This window comes from Tiliqua scincoides, chromosome 1, assembly GCF_035046505.1.
Source record: "Tiliqua scincoides isolate rTilSci1 chromosome 1, rTilSci1.hap2, whole genome shotgun sequence".
In the NCBI taxonomy this organism is placed as follows: domain Eukaryota; kingdom Metazoa; phylum Chordata; class Lepidosauria; order Squamata; family Scincidae; genus Tiliqua; species Tiliqua scincoides.
Window position 1 is genome coordinate 97,315,269 of NC_089821.1, and position 19,730 is coordinate 97,334,998.

Sequence of the window (19,730 nt, forward strand, 5' to 3'; positions counted from 1 at the left end):
CAAAGTCCTGGCCCAAGTCCTCCTGGTGCCTAAAGCAGGATGCCAAATGTTGGCCCCCGTAACTGGTGATGTGTCAGCCTCTGCTCCTTTGACATTCTAGCCTGCCATTCTCCTCTCCTCCACACTTCCGCTTTGTCCTCCTTTTCCTCTTCCGATCCAGGGAATGGGAGGCAGAGGACCAGGGGAGGTGTTTGTGTGTGAGAGAGAAAGAGAGAGAGAGAAAGAGAGAGAGATGTGACTGAGAGCTTCAGCTGGTCTCATGGATGGGCCAACCCTGCACAAAGGCTTTGCGTATGATCAAAAGCTACAGATGACCATCTGTATATGCCTACAAACATATATTTTCAAATGCCTACCATGTGTGGCTTGTTGTCATTCCTATCTATCCCCTACATAGCACTGTCTGCCCTCCCATCTTAATGACTATACCTTGTATTTTATTTGCCATGACTTAGGAGGATTTCAACAGGCTAGCTTGTATTCTAAAACACTATTTCAGGACCAGCAATTTAAACACACACACACCAAAAATCCTGCAGAATTTTGGCAAAGCACAAGTGGTTGGCAACCTTCAGTCTTGAAAGGCTATGGTATAAGCCTACAGCACCTGGTATTCCCAGGCAGTATCCCATCCAAGTACTAACCAGGCCTGACTCTGCTTAGCTTCTGAGATCAGATGAGATCAAGCATGTGCAGGGTAATAGCTCCAAGCACATAAATGTCCCAGGCAGGACCAGCTTACTGATGAGGCTGACTGAATGGCTCACTTTGAGTGGTCACTTGGCAGTGACCCTCCAGACCCTATGTCTGCCTGCTGCACTTCACTGTACCGCTTCAGTCAGCACTTTGATCCTCTTCCCAGAGCACTTCCAGTATACTCCACTCTGCCTGTTTATTTTAAGCAAGACAGGCACAGAGGAAGGAGGCAGTGATGTAGAGTAGAAGATAAGGGGATGAAGGGCAGGCTCCAGATTGCTGTGTTCTACCTCTCCTTGTCGGCTTGCCACCACTGGTTCACACAGGAAGCCTCTGACCTTCTCACCAGCGCACCTGAGCCTTGCTCTCTCACAAAGAGCTTTACGGCACTTTTGCAACAGTGACACATGTTCTCCAACGCAGGCCCTCAATAGGATTGGGCCGAAAGGCTCTAAACTAATATAAACACTTTCATTGTTAATTTCAACTAATTTTAAACACTAAAGCAAGATGATAATGTCCTTTTGTATAGCAGAATGTCAGTTAACCATTTTCCATATAAACGTACCTGGCCTTTCTGAGAAAGGTTAAAATCACTGAGACAAATTTAGTCAAAGTAAACTACAGCAGTGGAAAAGGGATGGGAGGGAATACATTTGCAGCCCCCTTTCCTTACAGACTTGAAACCGGCAGTTACAGAAGTGCAGACTAAGGGTCTTTGACGGCATATACAAGCCTTGGACAAGGAGGAAAAATAATTTTAAAATTGAAAGAGGTGTTAACTGAGGAAAATTACACACAAGTTAACAAACGGTAATGTACAGCTTCCACTTCAGTGTTACAAAATAGGGCTTTGAACCATAGAAGAGTCTCATCTCTGATATGAACACTCAAGTGAGAGATATTTTTCTCTTCTGCTTTTACAGCATCTTATGTACTGAAAATGAAATGAAATGATCAAGAAAGCCATAATTCTACAAATCATTAGCCTCAAATTCAGAGTCTCATTCTGTTGACCTTAAATTATTTTTATTCTGGGAGGAGCAAAGTTGTCAGTTGCTAAGAAGAGGGCAAATTTCATGTTATCCTAGCTCTGTTAAACCCATTTCAGCAAAGACAACTACAAAGAGTTTTGTGGCAGACACTGAAAGCTAACAAATTTATTACTAATCCTTTATTGGCCAGAAGTATTCAGTTAAGTGGGTAGGTATGTATACCCTGTGTATAGTTGGAAGAATGTTAAACTGTTTTTTTTAAATTAGATGAATGCATTTTTTTCTTCTCTCTGTACAGTAGTCAGAGTTTATCACACCTATCTACTTAGGGCCAAATTACACATGTCCATAAACAGCCAATGTAGCCTAAATTCAAGGGGAATGTTGTATTAATTGATAGAACACAGAGGCTCGGGACACAAGTGGAATCAAAACCAACAGAGGAGACAAAGTACTAAAAATTCTCTAACAACCCTGCTGTGGTTTCACATAACTTTGCTGCCCCCACCACACTATTAAGTAATTAAAAAAAACAGCCTGCTCCCCATCAAGCCATGTTTAGAGGCAGAGCAGGCTGTTTGGCCCTTAGGCAAAAGATTGTGAAAACTTATGCTATAATAAATTCATTAGCCTTTAAGATCCTGCAAGTTTCTTTGGGGTTTTCCAAAGAGGATATTTCTCATTTATACATGCAGTGTTACACCACACATGGTCTAGAGAACTTGTGTCCATTCTAAGCTAATTAGTTCCCTCTTCTTTCCCCAGTGACCCTAGCTCTGCACAGCAGCACTGCTGGACCCCACCACCAGGGGAGCTCACCTGTTCAACCTGCAGAGGTCCTCCTTCCTCCCCTCTATTGCCAGCAGCTTCTCCAGACACCGCAGCAACACCTTGGTTCTTAGCAAGTATTAGACATGGCAGCCACATGCCAGTCTTCTCCCCTCCAAGCTCCTTTTTCTGCTCTCTCAGTCTCTCCAACCCTTCTACACCCACACCCTCTCTGCTTTTAAACCTGAGGCCCTTGTTGCCTCCAAGTGGCTGCAGCTGTGCAGCATACGCGCTGCAATCTAAGGCCCTGGTTTTAACCCCATGCTTCCCAGATCTGCCAGAGCGAGGGGCCACTGTTGACAACACACCCTATCTTGTGCATTTCCATTACAGCGGGTCAAACAGCATGGTAGGTTGAAGTTGAGGCACAAAAAGCCCAAGGGTATAGTAGTGAGCCAGGTTATTACATGTTTTTTACCCACAGAACCCCATGGGATCCTCTGTAGGGTTTGCTCATTAAGAGACTGTCCTTTGTTGTGTGATGGCCTATGATGGTTTTTTTCCAGTCCTTCTCAGGCACTGTCTCTTTATGTCCTAGAAGACAGCTTTGGTCACAGGGTCAAGTTTGCTGTGCCAGCAAGACGCAGCCAGTTACCCATGCGTTTTGGAGCAGGCAAAGCTCCAGCCAAGCCAGCTTGATGGTGAGTGATGGTGTTTGATTAAAAATGTGACCTTCCCCTTGCCTGTGGATCTGAGGCTTCTTTTCGTCAGTCCTGTTCATTATGATGTTATTCATCTGGGCCATGCTTTCCTAACAGATATCCAGCATAACACACACATGTGAACATGCATCTTCCCTGTGTGCCTTAAAGATAAAGGGAAATAAAAACACTTCGAACTGGACAATATTGCTACATTCGTTCGTTTGTTCGTTCAACCTTTATTTGGCATAAATATTTGGTAAATAAGGTCTCTGAACAGATACCATACCGAGAATAGAGACCTAAGCAATACACACATGCACACACACACGCACACGCACACATAAATGTACACACAAATACATACAAGCATAACATTATAAATATGTGCATATATTACTTAAAAAACAGAAAACAGCCAATTACAGACTTTGCCAGGATACGATCTACTCAATGGTTACTTGGGACCAATAACTTGGCTCGGTTCAAGTTACTCAGGTTTAGAAACTATGCAACTGAAAGGGTTATATGCTTGTCGTCACCCCCCAGAAGGTATTGAATTATAGCATTCTCTGAGAGCCCTGTTTTAGCACTGAGCAAGGGAGAGAGAAATTGATGTCTTAGGACTTGATATTTAGGACAGCGCAGCATAATGTATATAGATGATTCTACTTCGCCTAAGAAGCAGTTACACAAACGTTCTCCCCTGGAGGCATTTCTAAACCTGCTGAGTAGGTCATTAGAGGGGGTCACATTACAATGTGCCAGGGTGAAAGCCCTCCTCTCCGGGGGGCGTATTAGGAGGGACAGATTTGGTTGTTGACCAAATGTAATTTTAAGTTGGAAATTCAGCGGGGAACATTTTTTTGGTGCTGTGCCTAATATCTCTTGTGTCTCTATGTCATGTAGTCTGGTTGTCATAAGCCTGATAATAACCTCAGGAGAGGGAGCCCCTTGTAGATCAACCTCAAGTCCCATCTGTTGAGTTTTTTTATAGAATAGGGCTAGGCAAGTAGTTATCATTGGATCGGCCAACAGCCCCTTTAGCATCAAATCACGATCAGCCCTGAAAAAGACTTTAGCCCAGTATTTTAAAAAACTGGACCATGCATGTCGCTCCAATCTATGTTGACCTGACTCCAGGCAGAGTGCTGCATATGGAACACAATGCGGTAAGCCAAAAATTTTGTAAAGGAATTTCGACTGGACCCTTTCGATTGTATCATTTAATGCCAGCATCCATACAGGGATGCCATATAAAATTTGAGGTATGACTTTGGCATTAAAAGCTTGCAAAGCAGCTGGTAAAAATGAATTGCCCCAAGAAAAGAAAAAACGAGTTATGGCTTGGACAGCTGGTTTGGATGAATTAATTCAGTTGAACGATGGGAGGACCAGGAATGCTTATAATGAAACTGAAAGCCAAGGTACTGAATTCCTTGACCTGCTGAATTATTTTTCCATTGAAAAGTCAAGACTGTGGTTTCCATGAGTTCCCAAAAACCACAATTTTAGACTTTTAATCATTTAACTGCAAAGAGTTAGTTGTGAGAGATTCAATACAGGCTTTAACCAGTCTTCGTAGGCCTATTTTTGTATGGGAGATTAGAGCCATGTCGTCAGCATATAAAAGTAAAGGAACGTCCACCAATCCCAATTTGGGACAATGCGTGTCAAACTTTGTTAGGAAGGGGGCCAAGTCGTTGATGAAAAGAATAAGCAAAATGGGTGCCAGCACACAACCCTTCTTGACCACCTTATTGATTGGGATTGGAGCTGAAAGGTGACCCTGCGGAGATAATTTCACTTGGCAAGTGGTATTTAGGTGGAGGACATGAATTAATTCTAATAATCTTTTATCGAGTCCCATCTTCTCAAGTTTCCCCCAGAGTTTGTCTCTATCAATAGAATCGAAAGCTGACTTTAGGTCTAGAAATGCCACATAAAGTCGAGATTTATTTTGAGTCACCTGTTTGAAAATTAAATGGGACAATATTAAACAGTGGCCGATTGTGGACTTGTTTGGCCTGAAGCCTGCTTGTTCTGGGCCTATGATGTTGTGATCAGATATCCAGGAAGAGAGTTTCCTCAGTAAATGGAGTGCATACATTTTCCCTGCAACATCCAGAAGGCTTATCGGCCTGTAACTGAGAAGGAAGGTTCTTATTTCCTTTTTTGAAAATAGGGACCAAAATTGATCTAGTTCAGGATTCTGGAATTACTCCAAATTTATCAATTCTTGTAAATAATTCCACAATGATTGGGGCCCACCAATCCGGCGCTGCTTTATAGATATCTGATGGAATTGCGTCTGGGCCAGCTGCTTTACCCTGTTTCAGCTGGTTAATAATTGAGATGACCTCATCCACCGAGACTGTGGGGCCAGTCTGGGAGGTCTGGCAGGATATGTGCCTTAACAACAGAGACAGATTTAGATTCATCAAAAAAAAAAAAGATTTAAAATGTGTTTCGCACAGATTAGCAGAAATTGCGGTAATACCGATTGGCTCTTTATGAAAACAGCCTGGTATTATTTGCCAAAAACTCTTGACATTTTTAGATCTAACAGCGTTAATTAAGAGTGACCATCTTGCTTCTGCAGTGCAATGGATTGAAACTCTAACAGCATTCTTTAGGCGGGCAGTCAGCTTGAAATATTGGTGTAAAAGTGGTCTACTATTAGTATCTTTGAATCTTTTATAAGTGCTGCGAACAGCAGTTTTCAGAGATAAGCAGATCTGATCAATCTTGGTAGAATCATCTCTCCAACTCTCAGCTCTTCAGGGTGAAGGGATCTGACCTAATGTATTCCAGAGAGTGGATATTAGGTCCTCAAAAAAGAAGATAATCCCTGGTTGATCCAAAGTAGACAACTGAGGGGTTTCTTTTGTTTGTATCAATGCATATAATGAATCCTTAGAATCTGGATCCCATTTAATTCTTTTTGTTATGCTTGAATAGCCAGCTTCCGCTTGGATATTAGTGTTATGATAAGAATTTGGAAAATAAGCTAAATCACACATCAGAGGTAGGTGGTCACGAGAATGAGGGTATCCAACACAGAAGTTAGCTATCTGTGGAAGGAGTTGAGGGGGGGACCAAAATGTAATCAATGACACTTGCACCTCTAGATGAGATGTGAGTGAATTCTTCATTATCGCCCAATACGTCTAGGCCGTTCAGCCAAATAAGGCCATAGGTAATACAGAATTTGACTAGAAACAGCCCAGCAGCATTGATTGCTCTGTCTTTCGATCGCCTTTCAAATAAGCAGGGCTCTGGCAATATCATATCTGTATGTAGATCCCAAAGTTGATAAAAGATGTCAGAATTTTGCCCACCCTGAAGTTGAGATCTCCTGTGATTAGTAATTTATAAAACGGGAATTTACCAGTCAGGTCATTGATGATACCACTAAGATATATCCATTGCTTTTCTGTTGCAGATTTATCTTTTAAAGGAGGCATGTATACATTGATTATCATTATGCTCTGGGACATTAACTTCAGCTTGATCGCTTGTATTTTGCAACAACTATCAGCCATAAATAAATCATACTTGAAAGCAGGTTTCACTAACATAGCAAGGCCTCCAACTGGGCAGCCTTTTACTGCATTCTTCCATGCAGGCAAAGATATAGAAGAAAACCCTTTAAACTCGATAGGTCTAATTTCCCAAGTTTCCTGCAGTAAAATAACATCTTGGTCTCTTATCGGCTCTTTTATAGTGTCTAGCTCTTTTCCCCGTGTCTTTGCAAACCAGCCAGCGATATTCCAGGATAGGATTTTCAGCTGGCCTCGTGGGATGCTCTGGGAGCAGTTGGGTAAGAGTCAATCTGATGGAATTGAAGTTGAGGGGGATTTGAGTGTCTAGACCCCTCTGGTTACTTAGAACAAGTTGCTGTGTCCCAGACTCAGGGATAGAGTCCTCAGACAGTCTTGATTTGGCTTCCAAGTAGTTCAGCGAATTAGCTCCTTCTGGGGCTGTTCCAGTTACTAAAAGGGATTGAGTATGGTCAAGTGTAGAAGATATCTGCAGCAGTTGACTAAACTGAATATCCTCTGATGAAAGCTGAGGTGATTGTACTGTAGCTTCCTCTAGATCAGCAGGTGTTGACTGTTGTTTAGTTGGTGGAGGTGATTTGAATGTCTCTGCTGCTGCTTCCTCCAACACCACATCCAGTTGGCAAGGGCCGCTGACAGTGGACATCTTAGATGGTAAGTCCATAGGATTATAAGGCAATTTAATAGGCTCAGGGATCTGAGCCACATTGACAGATGGTGACCCTGAGAAGGCAGAGCACCCATAAAAAGGGGAGGAAAGCAAACCTCTCCCAGCTGGGGGCTCTTGATGGATCTCAGCCAGGAGAGACCACCTCTGAGGGGGGCCACATCTGAGAAAGATGTTGGACAGTCTTGTGAAGGAGGTAAGCTCTTGGGTGGTGCCAAAGAACAGGGGGTCAGCAGGATGTCCATTAATTCTTGCCAGACCATCTCCACCTTCTTGACCATCCGAAGCTGCTCCTGAAGAGGGAAGAACTGTAAATGCCTCCAGGGCCTCCCTGGTCAGTTCATCCTCATTGATGTCCAATTGCAGCAGTAAATATAAAGACTGGAGGCTTGTGTCACGGCTAGGAAAGCGTTTCCGAGGTGACATCATTGAGGAGGGTTGTTAGACGGGTGCTGAAGAACATCGCCGGTACTTTTAATCTCCTCAGAGCTGAACGCAGAATTCCTTGAAGAGTGTTTCCTGGCACGTTCTGTGTCTATGTCGGGCATCTCATCCTGTAGCTCTGTGGGTGAGTTAATAACCCTCTCTGGCTATGTTGTAGAAAGTGACTCCATATGATCCCTCCTAGCCAGTTGGTCTTTTGGAGTTTCAAGGGGTTGTTGGTTCAAACCTGAAGAGGAGTTTGATACCCTTTTAGCAGTCAACTCTCTAGGTACAGGAAAATCCAGAGGTGCAGACTGATCCTCCAAGTTCCTTGAGTTATTGGATTCTTCAACAACTTCCATAGTTTCAATCTTAGCGACCTCGAGCTGTGTTGAAAAGTCTTCCCTAGGCTCTTCAGGCATTGTGCCCACAGCAGCATCAGCTGTTTCATCATTGTTCAAAGGATAACTTACTGACTTAGGTTCAGCTTCCCTCATTTGTTCCTGTCATGTGGCTAACATATGCATCAGATGGGGCTCTGGTGGGATAGCCAGGGAAAGCTTTCCACATATGTCTTTATCTGTTCCTGTGTATCGCAGGTTGGAAGAACGATTCAGCTTCATTAAGGCTTCTTCTCGGCAGAGAGTTAGGCTGTGCAGGGTAGCTGAATCCCTTTCAATCGTGTTTTTTATTATTTTTGGGCTCTGAGAGTTTGTTTGCTCCTTGGAGGAGGATCTTGCTGCAATCTTATCAGCTGTCTGGGCAAGCAGCCAGGAATCACTTTGTACAGGGTTGGGAGATGACGCAGTGGTCAGAGGCTTTGAGCTATGTGTGGAGGAGGGCAGCAGCTCTCGGTCAGAGTCTGAGAAATCAGAGAAGACTCTCTTTGCTGTTATTTTAAATGTGCCAAGGAACTGTCTCATCTGAAACAGAGTCAAGGGAATTGTAGAGCTGTCAAAGGACAAAAGGAGTCTGATTTTAAAGGCAGAACTACTTAGCCATTGGGCACTTACCATATCAATCTGATTTAGTTCCATACATAAAAGTTTGCTTAAGGATAATTTTATACAGAACTTGTATAAAATTTTCCAGAGTTTTCCAGCCATTTTCCAGCCATTTTCCAGAGTTTACTGGCACTCTGCCAACTTCCAAGAAAATTTGATTTGCTTGGAAACAGCATGAGTGAGAGCCAGCAGTATTAGGTAAGGAGACGGGTTTGGTCCTAGGTTCTTTTGCAGAGACAGAGACAGAGGCATCCTTGGATAATATCTGCATGTGACTGTAAACTCCTGTTGTTGCTGGGGAGCTGCCCTTAGGTCTTGGAGCTGATTGCTCCTGCAGCTTTTCCTGTAGTGCATCAATTTCGGAAGATATTGACTTAAGTTCTTGAAAGATAGCCAGCACTGTTCTAGCCGCAGCTAGGGAGTGATCACCCAGTAGAGTTAAGAGGCATGTGTTGCCCAATTCAAGGTCCTCTGGATCCTTTCGGTCCCCTTCATCTGGGTCTGTATCTCGCAGTGCACTCTCGCAAGCATAAATATTTTGTGGAGTCACTTCAGGGCAGGACCCAGACTTAGTCTTTCCCAAACATAGTGTATTGTTACATTCTTCCCCCTCCAGATCAGATTCAATCTCTAGACAGTCAGGTTTGCTAAATGAAGCAGGATTGGGAGTAACACTTACTGTCTCATTCCAAGATGTTATTTGGTCCAATCAAAGTTGTTTAGAGACCTTCAATGGAGAACCGTTACTAGCTCGCTACCTTTTCCTCCTCCTGCCCAAGTTTACAATCCAAATCAATCCACAAGAGTAGACACTCCAAAGCAGTGAAATAACCAGTATCAATGCTGCCAGCAAGATCTTCAGCAAGTTAAAATATCTTGGGAGAAGGGAAGATCTCCCGCATTGCCACTAAGGGTAAAATTGATAAGAGCTCCAGCAGCCGGGATCCTGCTAGAGGGCGGCCATCTTCCTAATCAGTATTGCTACATTACCAAAATATGCAACATTGCTAAGTAGCTTTAGAAATTTCTGGATATGTAACCCTGAAGTATCATAAAACAAACTAAAAAAATTGACATCAACTACCCTTTGGGGGTTAGCATACTGAATTTTATTAACCCTGTGGCAACCCAACTTCCATTGGGCAGAAGCTCTAGCTACAATGAGCAAAGGAGCTAAGTAGGAGAATCAAAGAGCAATGTAACCCCAAAGAAAATCAAGGCCTAAATGTTGAGTCCTACATCAGCAGCCCAGAAAAATATTCAGATTGTGATTTGACACAACAGTTGTGATTTGAGTGGGCAATGTTTGTGAACATTATCAGCAGAAAATGGCTATATGGGTATCATCTAATTATCCATGGATTTTTCACCCATGGTTCTATCTCAATGCGATGAGAAGGGCCCTTTAAATTAAAGGAAAAAAATTGTTTAACAATAGCCTCGTTAATGTGGGAGAGGGCAGCTGGCAAACAATTTCTCTCTCTCTCTCTCTCTCCAGGCACTTAGAATAGCTTCACTCAGCAAGTGACCCATCCCTTCCCCCTGACACATGAAAGAATGCAAATGATTATCACCTCCTCTTTGCATTCTTTCCAAGTGCTACAGTCCAAGTGCTTCTGGTGAAGGGATAGGTCGAAGTGAAGCCTTTTAAGTCTGGAGAGAAAATGATTTGCCTGCCCGAAGCCTCCGTTCTGCATTACAAATGTTGGCAAGGCTGTTTTTAAATCACTGAGCAAAGGGACATTGTTTTCAAAATGGATTTCCTTTAACGTGGTTTTTGGTATCCAGGTGTGGTCTGGGAACAGAACCCTCGTGGATACCAAGACTCAACCTGTACTTACAATGTACATTATGTGATCCAGCAACTGCTAAACAACATTCCCCCATGCAATAACCAGGGCAATGTTACTAGAAGCTATTATTTCAGACATAAAACACAACTAAAAAAAAAAAAGAATGGTGTGCAGCCACTCGCAACTCACTACTGGGCAACAATCATATTAACCTGCCAATAAAGGAAAGATAACAGATAAGGGAGAAAAATAGGGACCAAATAAACCTTGTTAACTCAATATTAGCCAGAAGAGATTTAGGGGCTTTCACTGGAAGCAGGGTAACACATTTGTTTCCAACAGGATGAAAAATAAAGCTCCAATCTAAAGTCTTTCACATTGCATTGCCAAATAGTATAGACCTCAAATGTACTTCCATATTGTCCAAATAAAAGCACCCAAAGGTGAGAAGCATTTCAGAGGTCAAAAGGACAATAGGAAGTTTTTAGGGAAATCCATGTGTTAGCATTGACCAACCTTCTCTGGAAAATAGGAAACCAGAATCCACACCAACTTCCTTCCGTCGCAGCTGGCCTGTTGCTGTGGTGGAGTGAAGCGATCCCCCCCCCAGGTGGCAAACTGGCACTGGTGGGTGCCTGCACATTCCCACCACCTCTTGCTTCACTCCATCGTCGCCGTTGCTCTCCCAGCCTACCATTTCAAAGTGCAGAGGGGCAAGGACTGGAGGGGGGGGAATAGAACATCACAGCCCTCCATTCTCTCCACCTCCCTACGATTACATTAAGCACAGTCATTATGAAAAATGTTGGGCAGGTTTTGTTTTGTTTTGTCATCCAGTACACATTGGCTCATTTGGCCAAGCGTTTTAAAAAGAAGCGGGTGGGAGAAATGGCATTATCTGCTAGAGCTTGCCCCATGAGAAGGTCTTATAAATTCCTCCCAAGTTTCCATAGAAATGCATTGATTGGAGCCATAATTTCAGTTAATATTTTCTGCTTTCCAAGGGTTCTGCTTGCTTACACGAAATGTGCACCCTTCTCCTTGCAGTCGTTTTCTCCTTTTGTTCGGCTCAGTAGGTTTCCTAACTGGTGGATTTTATTGAGTTAAATCAAGCTGTCACTTCATCTGCCTGAAGGATGACTCAAATACAACACATAATAATAAAAGAAAAGTAGGATAAAATAATCTTGTCAAGCCAGAAAAACTGATTGCTTGAAGTTATAGCCTTCAATCAATACACTAATTCCACAATTTATGCCTCTTTCAATTGGAGAGGAAAGAAACCCTGATATGGTATTTCTTGGCTCACTGACCAACTTTGACCTTCTATCTATGTGAGCGCAGGATTAGCCAGGGCTTCTGCTTAGCAAAATCACCTATGAAAATAGGAAAGCAAATAATTGACATTTGAGGCTCCAACTTTATTAATTTCAGAAATGCAAGGGGTACCTATTGCTTAAACGGTGCGTCTCCCAAATAAGAGCCTGCTGTGAAGTTAAAGACCTGTATATCTGCTTATTAAGGACATAAAACGAGGGTCCTTGACTTTGGTATTAACAACTTTAGAAGTTTAAAAAGCAGCTCGCTCGCTCACTCTCATTCTTTCTCTCTCTCTCACACAGACACACACACTCCCTTTGTAACACAGAAATGAAACCTTTGCCACACAGTATGAGAAAGTGACTGATACTCATACATCATCTCACACTTCCTATATGAAAAAAGCCTGCATTCTAATCCAAGCTCTGCCACTTGCTGAGGGTGCATTTAAGGGTCAGTCTAATATGAGAATATAACAGGCTGTCTAGCACATTTTCAAGTCCAACTTCCTACAAGTTCTAATAAGTGGGAGAAAAAAGTTCCTAATTATGTTTAGAAACTCATCTGTTTGCAGTGGGCGCTTTTTATTTGCAAATTGTAATCAATTTGCATAGCTTTTAAAAATAACAACAAACCACTTCATTTAAAAATCCTGGATGCTCTTTGGCTGTCAGATTTTTGCTTTGCTTTCATAATTTCTTCCCTGCAGGCACAAGCCAGGAAATAAAAATTCTTTGTTTAGCAAGCCTTTTATATTTCACCCTGCCACCTGCTTAACTTGAGTTGTGGCAGGTTATCAAACAGGCCCCTGAATCAGAGTTGTCTTTCTGCCCTACACCTTTAAAAAGAAACCTACATGGATTATCATATTAGCTATGAAGTTAAAGTGCCAGTCCATATTGTCTGAGATTATAGGATTGGACACTGCCATTTGTCTCCGGCTAATAAATTTTTTTAACCCATTTCTGCCCAGCCCACAGGTGTACACATTTGATCCCTGTTGCATATATGCAATGTTGAGCGGAAATGGCTCAACTTTGTTTTTCAACTTATTGTAGAAGAATAACCCAGGATAACCCAGTCCTGAAGCCGGCAACTCTGCCGGGTGCAACAGCACCAAAATGGCTACTGCTACATCCAGTGACACTGCCAAGGCCGCTGGAGGTCTCCTTGGGGGAAGGGTGAAAGTTCCCCTGGGGAAAGACCCAACCCCCCACAATGGGGCATTTCAAGCCTGCAGGGATCCACTGGTCCTACCCCCTCCCACCCTGGTTTCCAGTATATGGTGTAACCACAGCCATCTCCTTAGACTCCTGAGTTGGGGAGGAAAAGAACTTTTGTGGAGCAAAGGAAAAGCTTCACGCCTCCAGTGGTTCTCATCAATCTCAGAACGATCTAATGGCCATCCAACTAGTTACCGCAGTCTCAGCTGGGTGGGAAAACAAAGGCAAAACCCAGCAAGGGTCCTTAACTACAACAGAGCTACAAGAGCGTAACCAGCTGAGCTCCACCAGATTCATAGCCCTGTGTTGGACCCTCCCAGCCCGACACGGGGCTGCTTTTGTCTAAATAGCCAACTCAGAGTAACCCCATTGCGGGACTGCTTCCCTTACTCCGGGGAAGGAGACAATGTCCCCTTCCCATGAAGAGGAGTTGGGAGCTGCCTGCAGCTGCCTGGCGTCCATAGGATGCAATGGCAGCCATTTTGGTGTCATTGCAGCCTTGGGCGCAGGGCAGGTCAAGATTGGGCTGTTACTCCTAACTATGCTGATGGATTGAGTTAAATAGAACACGTCACAGTGAATATCATGTTAGTTTCTGTGTGTGACTATGTGGAGACACATATTACTAAAAGGCTTGAAAAGGTGTAAGGCCCTGTTAGAATGCTTGAATAGTACTTTTACACTAATCACTGCAATCAATCAATTTTGTGTCTGGCTTGAATTTCCACTGATCGTTACTTATGTGGCAAATATGTCCCTAACCATCCATTATTTCAGAGCATGGGACTTCTTTTTTAAACAAATCCTACAGATTTTGTACAACTGGTAGCCCCCTGCATGCATTTCGCATCTAAGAGAACATACAGCAGTGCTTGTTTTTTTGTTTTTTGTTTAAGAAAACCAGATGTTCTTACACCTTCTCTGCGGCCCAGAAAAAAACAGAAGCAGAGTTCAAATATCCAGGTTTCTATAAAAATCCATTCGGAGTGATAGAAACTCCAGGCATATACCACAAACTGGTTTAATTATAATTATCCCTACCCAGAGAATTCTGGGAAATGTAGTTCCCATAGTGCTCCCCTGTGCAAACACTGTTTCATTGCTAAGGCAAGCGGTAACAGATGGTTCTATCCCTCAGAAATGTTATTGCTGCTCAAAGACATATATGCTCACACATACAAGTTGTGACAGTGGAGGTATCTAATTGCTGCATTCAATGTATAGCAGTGGTTCTCAAACTTTTAGCACTGGGACCCACTTTTTAGAATGAGAATCTGTCAGGACCCACCAGAAGTGATGTCATGACCGGAAGTGACATCATCAAATAGGAAACTTTTTAACAACCCTAGGCTGCAATCCTACCCACACTTACCCAGGAGTAAATCCCATTTACTATCATTGTTAAAAGCATTTACATAGTAGCCTGTTAAAAATACAGATCTAACATTTCCCCAAATGCAGTCACATACCATGGTAGCACCAAATCTAATATATTAAAAATAAAATATTGAAATGAATGGGGACCCACCTGAAATTGGCTCGCGACCCACAGTTTGAGAAACACTGGTGTATAGTGGTCTTCAACCTGAAGCTTCATTCAGGTCTTCAACCTGAAGCTTCAACCTGAAGGGTCTTCAAGCAACCCTTTAGAGCTTGTTCAAGAGAAGGCTTGGATCCAATCCAATGATGGTACTACCTTATCAAAACCGTGTTCTTCATATAATCCTGCACAGCCTATTCTTTCTATCTTGCCCTGTCAGCTCCTAAAGCTAATCCTGCTCAGGCTGCTACCATACAGGATTGTTGTGAAGACACAATAGGTAGGGCAGTGGTGTAGCTAATGATTGTGTAGCCTGGTGCCAAGCTCAAAATGTTGCCCTGGAAGTGATGTCATAACCGGAAGTGATGTCACACCTGGGCTTTTTTAAAAGTAAAAATTGAGAGGAACCCACCTTCTCCCCCCAGTAGCTTACCACCTGCTTGTTCTGCTGCCTCCCCCCAGTCAGTGGCATAGCTAAGGCATCTATCTGCGACCTGGAGTCAAAGATTATTTGTAGCCCCCCCCCCGACAAAATCAGATTAATAAAGTAAATAAATAAAAAGTGTGCCCCAGATAGGTTCGAGACACTGTGCTGGGATGAAGAGGGATGGTTATTCTCCCCTTGCTAATTATAAGAGAGGCACCTTTTGAAAAGTGCCTTTTACCCAGTTAGCAGAGGTAACTGTATTACGATACATGGAAATGAGAGCTGACTCATATTAAAACCTTCTTGGTTTCATGCTGTATCATGATAACATGTCATTGCAACATGTCAATAACATGATAATATGTCACTGGCTCTCAGAACAACCAGTCTCATAGGTCGGTTTTGAGTTAAGAAAATCCAGTTTTTGTTCCATAAGGCAATTGTGTTTTCATTTTCTGGTTAATTGACCATAACTTTTGATAGAATACAGATATTCCAATGCAGTTTGTTTCACTGAATTCTGCATTAAATTACCTTTCCAATGATATATAACATGTTGGTATTAATTATACATACCAAGATTTTCACAATTTTGGTCAGTAGTGTCAAGTTCGACTTGTTGCCCCCCTAAAGTTTGATGCCCAGTGCAACTGCTACCCCCTGCACACCCTTAGCTATGCCACTGAGGTAGGGGGAAATGGGGTGGGTGGGGGCAGAGAATGGGTAGATCAGGTCCCAGGAGTGGGTGGGCTCAGTGATGGGTCTCCAGTCTCATACTTTATTTATTTTGGGGGGTCATGGCATGAAAAAGATTGAAGACCACTGGTGTATACAATATTTGTGGATGTCTGCTTATCAGTACTCCAATATACATGTCATTTTGTCTGCTTCTGCTTGCCCACACAGTGTCATGGGAGGGGCTGTCGCTTGGTCCCAGGGCAGAAGCTTTGCATATAGAAAATCCTCAGTTGAATTGCCAACGTGTCTCCATGGAAGGACAGCAAAAATAATCCCACATGAAACTCCAGAGTGCTGCTATTAGTCCCAATAGACCAGCGATTTTCAACCAGTGTGCTGCAGGTCATTAGTGTGCCATGAATGGTCCACAGGTGTGCCTCGGGAATTTGAGAGAGGGTCATTTATAAGTAGGGGATGTGAGCCCGCCCCCCGTCGGCAGTATGGTATGCCTTTTCGTTTGTGAAAAAACTGATGATCTGGCTACACAGTGTTAGTGCCCTGCTAGTGTGACACAAGATAAAAAAGGTTGAAAATAGCTGCAGTAGACAATATGGAGCTAGATGGACCAGTGACTCTGTGAAGGACAATTTTCTATCCCATGCAGTTACATTACATGTGCAAATACACGTGTGCACCAATCCCAATATGTTCTCCAATCCCTGTTGATATGCGATCAGGTTGTTAAGCGAACATTCAGCCCAATCTAATGCCTTTGTTGTGTAAACAGACATTCCCTGCCACACACTAGCTGGCTGCACAGGGTACTGGAGACTGATGGCCTCTTCTTTGTATTAAGAGTCTCTATGTTGTGTAAACAGACACTCTGCTGTAGGCTATGGGAGTCCTGGCTGCCTTATTAAGAGCCTCTTTGTTGTGCTTTGACCACCATCATATAAGCAGTCCATTGTTAAGCGGCAGACACCTGTATACAAAACTGCATGCAGAACCAGCCCAGTCATGAAGCAGACTGAGGCAACTATAAGTAGCAGACTGGAGGAGTTGGCAAACTCATGTGGGGTGCCCCACCCCCACATCTGTCCACAACCCACCAAGCCACTTCACCTCACACTCTGATCCTCTTCTCATGTGCTGTGAGTGAGCGTTAAGAGGATCGGGATGGCAGCAACCCACAAGAAATCACGGTGGCAACGCAGGAGAAAGAAGAGCATGCAGCAATCCTGTTTTGATTGCTTCCCTCCCGTCCCTCAATTCAAGTTCCACCACCTCTTGGTTTGCACTCTGCTGCTTCTTCAGTACACAGACTCAGAGGACCGTGCTGGGACCAGGCTCTAAAGGGCTGGGGTGGCAAGGAGATGTGTGAAGACAACAAAAAAGAGGGGACAGGAAGGAGGGCTCCATTATCACCTTCCCTCCAGTGTAGCGGAAGAAGAAGTGCAGGGCTGCCCGTGCATGCTCGCACATATGCATGCATGCACAATGTATGGGCTGGTCACGTACCTTGTTGTACACAGAGCCTAACCCAAACAGCAAGACAAAAGCCAGCTTCCAGGCATGTGTTGCCACCTTACATATGCCTAGGAGCACTGCTTTTTTATTATTTAGTTAGGGGAAACAACTAATAAACTGGTTGCTATTGCAGAAACATTTGCCCAGCAAAAGACTTTAAGAAAAAAAAAAAAAATTACAAACCCAAGTCAAGTAAAACAGAAGTGAGTTACATTAAACTCTCTTTGCCTGGGAATTTCACTTTAGCAGGGACATCTAATAGCCCGCTCCTAAACAGATTACTTTGCTGTGATTTCATTTGATCAGGGAAGAAATTCCCCTTAAAATGCAATGAGACCTACTTGTAAATGACGCATCCAAGAGCAGGCTGTTAGATATCCATTCTGAAGTTAAATTTCCGGTCCAGCCTCTATCACTAAAATCACCTCAATGCAAGCTTTCCTCTTTTGCACAATTGCACTCATAAGACTGAAGGCGTATATGCTGAGCAAATGTTTATTGTGAAAGAGAAACACCAAATTATCTAAAATGTAATCTCAATACGACTTATTAAAAACAGATTACGTTCTAAACTGGCAATGCAATTTGCACATAACAGCACACGCGGTGTACACAAGGCGTCTCCTGCGCAACCACCCTGCAAAATGGAAGATATAGAAAGAGGTGGGGGGGCGGGGAGAAAGGAGATGCTGCTATCTGTCTCTAAATGGATGTATTTGGTGTTGATAGTCAGATACAGCTTTCACCTTTATCCCAGCTTGTTTCTGACCCACTGAGTTGGTGTTAATCACCCCTGTAGGCACCAATAATTTCCCATATGTGGATTTTGATAAGTTAAAGCACCCACTTCATTTCAAGAAGATTCCAGCTGACTAGCCAGTTATCGCTATGGACAGCTTCAAGCGCTTCCATGCCGGTCCTTGTATTCTTAGCTTTATCAAGTGCTTTGCACTTTTTTTGTCTTTTATCTCTTAATTGAGACCTGACTGCAAGAGAAGCCTATCTCTTAAACTGTGTTGCATTCCGTATTAACTTTAACTGTGGCTTTGGCTACTTGAGGTACAGAAAAAGCCTTAAGAAAGACCGCTGGAGAGAGGTGTAAAATCTTTCTAAATCTCTATTTAGGAAAAGAAAAATTGTGTAAATGCTACAGTGTCAAAAATAAATAAATAAATAAATAGTCTTCTCTCGGGCAGTTTTCCTAAAGGTGGGTAAAAATGTTTGCGTATTAGAAAACCAAGCAAAAAAAACTTTATACACTATCTTCCCTGACCATAAATTACAATGCAATGGCTCCGGGAAAAGAAAAAGGGATACAGTATTAGGAAATCAATAGAGCGTAAGCAAGGAAATTATTTTGTAATTAAAGGTGATATAAAGAATTCTTCATTTATTTTGCTGTAATAGTCAGTTAGTCCATTCAATCGTAAACATAGTTTGCATATGTTGCTTATTAAGAAACCACCTTCCCCAAAATCCACTAATTAAGAGACACACACCCCCAGGCACTATAGAAAATCACATCTCTATACTATAGAGAATCTATTCTCTATGCTATGGGAAAGTACTTTAACATCTGAATTGGCAAAGAGGACTAGAGTAGAGGCATTCAGGGAGGTGAAAGCTGGATGATTCCCTGTAGTCAGGGCTCTCTTAAGCCATTTCTGCCCAACATTGCATATATGCAACAGGGACCAAATGTGTACATCTGTGGGCCAGACAAAAATGAGTTAAGTTAAAACTGGTCAAGTTCCCTCATATCCCTCCCTAATGCCTTTGGCTCCCTTGAGTCATTACTACCAAGGAGATGAGATTACTGAAGGAACATAAAAAGACACCAACTTCTCCATTGTGGATGAGCCCATCATGAGAGATCAAGGACCAAGACCACCTAACACCTGATGTGACATGCCAAGTGCTATCCCCTTCTTACCTGATGATGTGCCAGCCTCTGCTCCTTCCACACTCCCACGTTCTAACACAGCATGCTCCTCCCCTCCACATTTCTTCTTCCTCTTTTTCCCCCTCTTACTTTTCCAAACCAGGGAATGGAGGAGAAGGAGGGACACAATGGAAGCCAGTATGATGACATAAGAGCCTCCCCATCAGTCTGCTGCCCAAGACGACCATTTCAATTGTACTCAGGAAAGGGCCAGCCCTGCCAGGGACCGTTGGGAGACTCCTGCTCTGGACAAAGTAATAATTCACGAAATCATCATCAACATCACCACCCTTTCAAATAGTGAATGCAGCCAGTTGAGTGCCTATCAGTGTGGATGTGAAAGAGGGTAACCTAAAAATAAGGTAGTTTGTGGGAGGATTCCTAGGTAAGCAAAAGAATATAACTTCAACCGCTTATCGCAGTGGTTCCCAAACTGTGAGCCATGGCTCCCCAGGGAGCCACT

The 19,730-nt window shown here is 43.1% G+C and overlaps 1 pseudogene; it reads right to left on the bottom strand.

Annotated features, from left to right (window-relative positions):
- Positions 1-595: 595 nt before the first annotated feature.
- Positions 596-712, bottom strand: LOC136638046 (5S ribosomal RNA; annotated as a pseudogene).
- Between the last annotated feature and the right edge of the window lie 19,018 nt (positions 713-19,730).